This window comes from Macaca fascicularis, chromosome 2, assembly GCF_037993035.2.
Source record: "Macaca fascicularis isolate 582-1 chromosome 2, T2T-MFA8v1.1".
Taxonomy (NCBI): Eukaryota; Metazoa; Chordata; class Mammalia; order Primates; family Cercopithecidae; genus Macaca; species Macaca fascicularis.
Window position 1 is genome coordinate 57,510,425 of NC_088376.1, and position 9,748 is coordinate 57,520,172.

Genomic DNA, 9,748 nt, shown 5'->3' on the forward strand with positions numbered 1-9,748 from the left:
CTATTTGTTTAGATTCTTAGTCATAAGGACATTTCTTTCATCTGGGTATTGGGAGGGTACCTCTTGCATAAGGGTCTCAGGACCTACTTTAGAAGAAGGTCAGAGAATTCTTTTATGGCCTGCTTCAGGGGAGAAAGGTCGGAGAAGGTCAGAGCAAGTCTCCTGCTTTTGCTGTTTTCTCAAATGCCAAGGAGCCATATATTGGGGGCAGTGTGTCTTAACCCTATCACTTGATAGCTCATCCTAGCTTCAGTTATTAGAAATTCTTCTGTGATTTCTATCTTGTTGGTTCTAGTTTTGCAATCTGAAGCCCTACAAAAGATGTCTAATATTTTCTATTCCACTCTATAGCTTTTAACTTTTTGAAGACAGCTTTTGTAGTCTTAAGTTATATGTTTTCCAGTTCTTTAATCATATTCATTTGTTAATTATTAAACAAATATTTACTGAGCACATATTATATGTGAAGGGATATTCTAGACTTTGGTTATAGTACGGTGAAAAATACAGACCCCACTGTAATAGAACTTATGCTCAAGCAGTTAAGAGCTCCTCATATTACACAATTTTTATACTCTTTAACACCTTATTGAGACTTCTATATTTATCCATTTCTGGTTTTTTGTTTTGTTTTTTGTTTAGGAGGGAAGGTCTTACTCTGTTGCTCAGGCTGGTGCGCAATGACATCATCATAGTTCGCTACAGCCTTGAACTCTTGGGCTCAAGAGATCTTCTGACCTCAGCTTGTAGATAGGACTACAGGCACAGGCCACCATGCCCACTTAACCTTTTAGTTTTGTAGAAATGGTGTCTCTCTGTGTTGACCAGGCTGGTATAGAACTTCCCACCTTAAGTGAAACTCCTACCTTGGCCTCCCAAAGTGCTGGGATTACGGACATGAGCCACCACACTTGGCCCAATTTCTTCTTTAAATGCTTTGCCTATAATAAACACAACATGATAGATATATGATCTAACTAGTGTAGCTATGGTGATGAACCATGTGTTATTTGTTTACCTAGAAATACTTTTCCATTGAATGCAATTGCGCTCCAACAAGTAAATCAACTTCAAATATAGTAGCAAGATGGGGTTAAATTTTAAACAACAAGATGAAGAAAAGTTGTCTGATTCCACTTCATAGAACATCAGAAGTTTACCTAGGGAAAGAATTTGAGACCAGAAGTCAATAACACTATAGAGGTGGTTAGACTGCAGAACTTTTTAGTAAACCATCCTGTAACAGAACTAGATTCTAAATCTTCTAGTACATACATAGAGGCTAAGGCTAAAATTGGAAGGGATCTGTCAATTATGTGTCTTTTTATTTTGCTTCAACTTTTATTTTAAGTTCCAGGGTACATGTGCAAGATGTGCAGGGTACGTGTGCAGGATGTGCAAGTTTGTTACACAGGTAAACATGTGCCATATTAGTTTGCTTCACAGATCAACCCATCACCTTGATATTAAGACTGGCATCCATTAGCTATTCTTCCTGATGCTCTCCCTCCCACCTCACAATAGGCCCCAGTGTGTGTTGTTCCCTTCCATGTGTCCAAGTGTTCTCAAATTTGATGTCTTTTTACTTTATAATTGACCTGCTTCTTGTCTATGTTCTGCCCCATTTATATATATTATGTAGTTTGAGGTTGTAGCCTTTGCATTACAATGACTAACACAAGTAGAATATGAGTCCATGCTTTTACCTATTAAAAATTAAAGTGATAATGACTAAGAAATTATTAAAGGGATCTATATCTTCAATAATGAGTATAAATGCTTATCGATAGAAAAATAGTGAGGTAGCTGTAGAAGGAATACAATTTCCCACTCCATATTCTTACTAGGGCAGCAATTACATGTTAGATTGTACAGTTTTTCTCACTTTTTCCTTCTCCACTTACGGTATTGAAAGTCATTAGTTTAGAATGAGTTAAAATGAGAGAGAGGGTCATTGGATAAGAATTTGGATGCCTGCTGCCTGTCTCTGAAGAGGAAAATAGAGAGCAGTTAACTGTAATTGGCGGTTCACTGACTTTGGCAGTAGCCTTTTGTGCTAAGAAACTTCCCTGGGAAACAATTGAAGACTCTAACACTTTCATACAGATTCCTGAAATGCTGACAGGATGTGCTCATAATTCTATAGAAATGCCATATAAGTAGAGGAGTCATTGCTTGGTATTCCATTGAGAAGCTGTTTTTCATCTCTTCAGTAACTTCTTTAAGTTTCTCATGAAGCAAGCACAAAAATTTTCCTCTATAAAACTGAATAGGCAGAGGGTTTTTTCAACTACGCAGTTATATAAATGCCCATGCCACTCTCTTTTGACACATGGATGTCAAAATAGGTTAAGTTATCCTGAAAGCATTCAAGTTCGCATGGCAGGAAATAAAATTTTACATTTTTTTAGTAATGGGCTCAAAGTAAAATATATCATTTAAAAAATATTTTAAAACCTATTAAAATATGGCATTAGGATGATCATTTTAATGTTTACTTCCCTTTATTAATGTAGTATAGTATCCAATTATTAATATTTTTATATTTGAATTTAAATTTTAGTTACAATTTATAATTTAAAGATATTTTCATTTTATAAAGATATTTTCATTCATTCATTTGCCATTTAACAATTACTTACTGGCACTTAATGTTCCTAACCAATGTTAGGCACCATTGATGCAATGCAGAGTTCCAATTATGGAGAATTTGGATAGAACAAAAATATGCAAGACTGTGGAATGCATTGGTAGCAGATGAAGTGGTTAATTTCTATGTCTGGAGAGCTAAGCAGAGATCATGAAGGTAACAAAGAGTTAGTACTTCACCTCTAGGGTAGTGGGAAACTCTTAAAGGGCTTAAGCAGGGGATTAACATGATTAGATTTGTACTTAAGAAAGATCACTTTTGGGTACTATGCAGAAAATGGATTGCAAAGAAACCGGAAGTACAGAGACTAGTTAGGAAGCTGTTGTAATAATGTAAGCAATGATGATAGTGTCCACAGTAGGAAGAGGCAGCTTATAGGCAGGTCTTCTCATCAGAGAATATGTGTGAGGTCAGGAGGGAACAGGCATTGAAATTGTTAGAAAAATAATCTTTAAGATGAATTGAGGACAAAGAACCCACAAAGATGCTAGAAAGGGTGGCCAGAGAAATGGGAGTAAAACCAGAAGATTGTTTTGGGGTTGTCAAAAACAAAATGTTATACTGCGTTAATTATATACCTGAGAAGAAAAATGCTTTCATATTTGTATTAGGTGAAAATAAAGCAGTGGCTCACTTTTAAAAATAAGGCAAAACATTTTTAAATTATCACTATTATTTGGTTGTCAATAAATTAATAGTTTTTTTAGGGAAAAGAAATTGCAGCAAACCTCCTTTAATGGAGGCTCTGTCAGAGATTTCTTGGGGCTTGGTATCACTTTGCATGGGTAATGAGGCTAATCTATCAGCATCGTCATGTTATTCCAGTGAGGCAGTGATGATAAATGCAGAGTATGCGATAGTGCCAGAGCTTCTCTGTTATTAATTACCATCTTACAGTTATCTTCAGACATTTATTAGCAACATTGAGACGTGGTTTTAGCAGTCTATCATAGTCGATTTAAGTAAGAGGCTTCTAAATCCCAGCAGTTGTTTCCATTAGTTGACAGACACATTATGAGAAATATGACCATGTGCTCTACGCAAGTCCGAAGAGCCAGTTACACCGTGTTATCCCCAGGGTTCACAGGTCTGCAGGGAAAAGCAGCAGCCACAAAATTAACAAAGGACTACTTTTCATTCAGGCCTATATTTCAAATAACATTTTACATATTATCTTTGTAGTTTTTATTAATAATACCTAATATGTATGAACAAAATGTGATTTTTACAGTTTCTGTCTTTGTCAGTTTAGGCTGCTATAACAGGACATCCTTGACAACTTGACTACACACTAATTTATTTCTTGAAGTTCTGGAGGCTGAAAGTCTATAATCGAGGTGTCAGCGGGGTTGGGTTCTTGGTGAAGGCCCTCTTCCTGGTTTGCAGACGACCTCTTCTAGCAGTGTCCTTCACATATCCTTTCATAGAGAAAGACCAGAGCTCTTTCTCTTCTTATAGGTCACTAAGTCCATCATGGGGGCCCCAACCTCATGACTTTATCTAAACCTACTGACCTCCCAAAGGACTCACCTCCTAATACCATCCCACTGGGGGTTAGAATTTCAACATACCAATTTGAGAAGGATGCAAACATGCAGTCTGTAAGAGTCACTATTCAGGAAATTCTTATAATGGTCCTGTAAAGTCAGTATTTGCAGTGTCTCTGGTTAACCAGCAAGGGACCAGAGGCCTCAAAGTGTTTACCCATGTACATGTGCGAGAACTTGACCTTGAATGTAGGCCTTTCACTTGGTCATTTGACTTTTCCGGTGGTTTTAAAACCTGTTTATATTTGAGCCCAGAATGTTGTCTATTAAAAAACTTAATCTGGAACAGTTCCTACCCCTGTTTCAAAGGTTCTGATGTACCTTTTCAGAATTTTTATGTCTTTTCAAAGCTACTTTTAAACTATGTGCAGGTCCTTAAGCTTTTTCCTATTTAGGTAAACTGGGGCTCTAGTGCAAAAAAAGATGAAGCAAAGAAAAGTCTAATCTAACATATTAATAATTTTTTTAAAGATTTATGTTTATTGAATACAATTCGGTATTGTCTAGAAATTTTTTAAAAATTGTATTTCTGTCATCACTTAATTTCTTTTAATTTTTAAATAATTTTAGACTAGAAAAGTTGCAAAAATAGATCAGAATGTTTATGTATTTCCTTCACCCACCTTTCCTTAATGTTAATATCATACATAACCATAATTTATGTACTTACATAGTACATTTATCAAAACCAGGAAATTAACGTTGCTGCATTACTATTAAGTAAGCTACTATTAAGTAATACTACTATTAAGTAAAGACTTTATTATTTGTTCACCAGTTTTTTCCGCTAACATTCTTTTTCTGTTCCCTAACCCAATCCAGCATCCCACATTGCATTTAGTTATTATAATTCTGCTCAGTGTACTCCAATTGGTGACAATTTCTGAGTCTTGTCTTGACATTGTTTAAGCGTACTGATTGTTGTTTTGTAGAATGCCCCTCAATTTGGGTGTGACTGATGTTTTCTCCTGATTAGATTGATGTTATATGTTTTTGGCAAGAACACTACAGAAGTGATATTTTGCCCCTCTCAAGGAATTACTTCAAGGAGTGTATGAAGTCTTATTATTGGTGTTGTTGACCCTGATCAGTAGTTAAGGCAGTGTCTGCCAGCTTTTTCCACTGTAAAGTTATTATTTTTCTTTTTATAGTATCTTGGGGGAAAGATTTTGAGACTGTGCAAATATTCTGTTTCTCCTGAAACTTTCATTCATTAATTTTAGCATCAATTAGTAGATCTTGCTAGAAGTTATTACTGTGGCATTGGCCTCATGATCGTTTTATATTTCCCTCTTTCCTTTTACTTTTATTAATTAGAATTCTAAATGGAAGAGGCTACCCTTTCCCAGATTTATTGATTCCATTATTTGTATTTATCAGTATGGACTCGCGGATATTTACTTTATCCTAAGGGTGTAATCCAATATCATTGTTATTTATTTTATTGCTCAAATTATTTTGGCTTTGATCATTGGGAGCTCCTTCAGTTGGCTCCTATGATCTTTTTATAAGCTGCCCATCCCTCTTTGGATATTTTCTTATGGCAAAACAAGATATTCCAGGCTCATCTTGTAGTGTCCCTGCCTCAGTCCTGGTATCAACTACGTTTCTAAGAGGACTTTCTCTTTTTGGAGAATATATTTAGAAGCCAAGATCTGGGTGTTATGTGTGTGTCATTGCTTCTAGCCCCTTTCAGTGGACAAAACTTAGAAATATATGTATGTATACTACTAACCCAGGCATACATGCATTTATATTTCTTTCTTTCTGTATCTATCTGTTAACAAACAAACAAGTAGGAGTTTGTATTGAAACCCCAGCCACGGGTCTACAGCTGAATTGATCACATAAACTGTTCTAATTGAAATCCTTAAATAATGAAATTTTCAAGGTTGCCAGCTCTAAGTGCACTAGGCTGTGAGTGAACATTTGTGCTTTCTTTTCAGATTTGCCAGAAATCAATAGTATCACCTTCATCTCTCCTTTTCTGCCACCTGAACTATAGAAGCAGAATAACAATGCCTGCCCTATCTAGGTCACCAGGCGGTTTCTTGGACTTAATAAAAGTCTGGATTCTGTCTACCCTTCTCTGTATTCCTTCTTTCCCAGTTTTCTTCTGTGCCTCCGGTTTTGTTCCCCTCAAAGCTGTCCTCTGCTCTGCAGTCAGAGTAATCTATCAGAAATTAAAATCAGGTTCCATTTCTATTCATCTTTAAACTTTTCAGTGGCTTTTTATCTGCTAAGAAAATAAGACCTAACTTGACATGGCAAACAAGGCCTTCCACGGTCTGATTCTTTCCTCTTCATGATCTCTTGTTATTTTTTATTTCCTGTTTTAAGCTCTAATATTACAACATTGCTTGAGATCATCTCTGCCCTCTTGCCAACAGCATTCTTTCTTCCAACTCCTTGCTTTTCTGATGCTATTTGGCTAGAGTCAGATTGGAACACTCTTGACAGTGTCTCCTTAGTTAAATTTTACCTAAATTTCAAGGACTAATTCAGTGTTTACCTTATTATGTATTTGGTCAGTTCAGTAAGTACTTTATGAGGTGGATGAGTTGTCATTTCTTTCTGTTACCATTTCCTCAGTACCTTGTCTGACACCAGAAGCCACTGTAGTTTTTCATTTTATTCCTTATCTAAAATTGCTCTTGATAAGGTCCTAATTACCAAATCCATAGACAGTTCTTGATCTTATGTAACTTGACTCTAAAAGTATTGGACACTAGAGGTAATTGGTGGTTGCCATGAATAGCCCGTGGTTGCCATGTAGAGGGTCATAATGGTGCTGCATGATTGTTGGGAAGGCTTATTTGGGAGAAGAGTGGTGTTGAGAGACAAGGGTGGAAGGGTAGACAAGGGCCATCTCTTATAGAAATCAGAAACCACAGTAAGGCGATCACATTTATCTTGAGAACCACCGAGAACTGTGTAAAAGGTTTAAATGAACAAGCTTGTGTTTTAGGAACATAATTTATGGACATGAATGAATTTGGCAAGACTAGAAGGCAAGTGAAAATGAAATAGGCAAAGACTGGAAGGAAAGGAAATTAGGTTGTTGCATAATCCTGGAGTAAGATCATGCTTTATATAAACTAAGATAGCAAAAGCATGGGAGAAAATGGATGCATTAGAGATACTAGATAGAATCAAAATAATCTGATGATGACTTGGAAGTGGGGGATGAGAGATAAGAAGAAATAATAGTTTTTGTTTCTTATTAAGTGATAAGGAATTTCCTGAGATTGGGAATTTAAAAAGAGGAATGGCTTTAGGAGAATGAGATGGTGACTTGGTTTTTGGAAATGTTGTTTGATACACCTGGGGACCATCTAAATGAACTGTCCCATTGGCAAGTTCACATTTTTTTACAGCCTGAAACACATATGGGGGCAGGAGACACAGGTTTGGAAATAAAGGCATGTTGATGGTAGATGAATTCATGTTTGTTGGTAAGATATCCCAGGATGTCTCCAGTGTGTAAAGGGACTCTCCTGTTTATCTTAGTGTGAACAGAAGCACCACCTACCCATTTTACCCAGCTAGAAACCTTGGAGTCATGTTCAACTGTACTGTCATCACTAAGTCAACTCATTTTGATTCCATATCCCGCTTAAGTCCTGTTTATTCCAGTTGCCTTTGCTTAAGCTTGGGCTCTCAGAATTCCTTTCATGAACTACTTATTGTTCTTGCTGGTCTTCAGACTGTCCACTTATGTGCTTTGTATCCTCAGAATATAACCTTATTCATACTAAAAATGTTAAGGTATTTTTGAAAAGTATAAATGCTGAAGGAATATAAATTAATAAGTTTTACCTGAGGTTGAAATGCCAATTTTTGTTTTATAATAATTTATAGGTGAGACTAAACAAAAAAAAATTTACTCCCTTTGTGGGTACCTAATGCCATCTATCATGAGTAAAAGAAACACTGCCTCTCAGAGTAAGTCTTGGAGAAATATCTTATTATTATCTGCGAGTGACATATGAAAGTTGATCTTGATAAGGGGATAAGAGCTGTTGTCCTGAGACAAGTGGAAGAAAGAAAGTCAGAGAGGACTTATCAGAGTAATTGTGTATTTTTCCCCAAATTTCTGACATGATATTAGAGGCAGTAAGCTACAAAATTGCAATGGCCAGCAGCCAAATTGCATCCTTTACCTGATAGCCAGCTGCAAGATGGTGAGGAGTTTCTATGCATGCCACCTCACCACCTGCCAGGACCTGGTATGGAATACATAGTAGTTCTTTCACGAATGCTAAAATGGCTAGTAATTTAAGAGAATGGAGTAAGCAACAATTGAGAATATTGTAACATACTTAACACTGTGCATAGAGAAAACCAAAAAAGAGAAGATAAATTCCAAAGAAGAATTTGATACTTTTCTGAGTTTGTTGAAAGGCAGGACCTAGATAAAGGTAAGGGTAGGGAAAATATTAAAACTAATTTTGATTTAAAAGCAATATTTTTTGGGTAAAATTTCTTAGCCAGTTGAGAGGTCTTTACTTTTTTCTGCTACTTTAAATGCTCCTTTTCTTTGTGTGAAATATCCAGAGACAACTTGTTTTCCTATCATGAGAGTTTTGTTTTCACACCATCAGACAGAGGACACTCAGAAAAGCAGCAGAAAACAGATGTTTAATTCAGACTTTAAATGGCAACCTTGCTTATAAATATGGTGGGGTTTAGAATATTGAGATCAATGAATCACCACAGTAGTGTTGTGAATTTGGAGTAAGGTAACATAATGATATTTGTAACATATTAGCATATATTTATTGAGAAATAAATATGCATCAGATGCTGTAATTGATGGAGAGATACCACAGTGTATAAAGCAAGGCCTCTGTCCTCAAAACACTTACCTTCTAAAAAGGGAGATTGACAATAAGTGGGTATTAAACAAATATGTATTTCATGTCAAGTAGTGATAGGCGCTGTAACAAAAAGTGAAACTACACGTGGAAATAAAGAATAAAAGAGGAATTATTTTGGAAACGAGACAAAATGCCCCCAAAAACATTTAAAAGTTCATTTAAAAGTCTTCTAAGTATTTTATTTATATATGTGGAGGGAATATCATTTGGTCTGTGACACCGTATATTGCAATCCATGTAAAAATGGGATGCCTTCTCTTGTTCATTCTAAGGTCGTTGGCTCCTGATTTTTCTGAGCCCTAGTAGTGAAACTTCTTCAATAAAAATAACATAGAAAGATATAAATTGGCCAGCACGGTGGCTCACACCCGTGATCCCAGCACTTTGGGAGGTTGAGGTGGATGGATCACTTGAGGTCAGCAGTCTGAGACCAGCTTGGCCAACATGGCGAAACCCCATCTCTACTAAAAATACAAATATTAGCTAAGTGTGCTGGTGCATGCCTATTATCCCAACTACTTGGGAGGCTGAGGCACGAGAATCACTTGAGCCTGGGAGGTGGAGGTTGCAGTGAGCCGAGATCATACCACTACACTCCAGCCTGGGTAATACAGCAAGACTCTGTCAAAAAAAAAAAAAAAGAAAGAAATGTATTTTTTGTGTCTTGGAAA

The 9,748-nt window shown here is 36.4% G+C and overlaps 1 long non-coding RNA gene across 1 annotated transcript; it reads right to left on the reverse strand.

Moving 5' to 3' along the window:
- Window positions 1-1,080: 1,080 nt before the first annotated feature.
- On the reverse strand, window positions 1,081-6,927 carry LOC107128761 (uncharacterized). Its single transcript, XR_006695924.2, has 4 exons — window positions 6,793-6,927; window positions 3,538-3,739; window positions 2,643-2,787; window positions 1,081-1,160 (listed from the first exon to the last, which is right to left on the reverse strand). It is a non-coding gene; the product is annotated as an uncharacterized lncRNA (long non-coding RNA).
- Window positions 6,928-9,748: the final 2,821 nt, after the last annotated feature.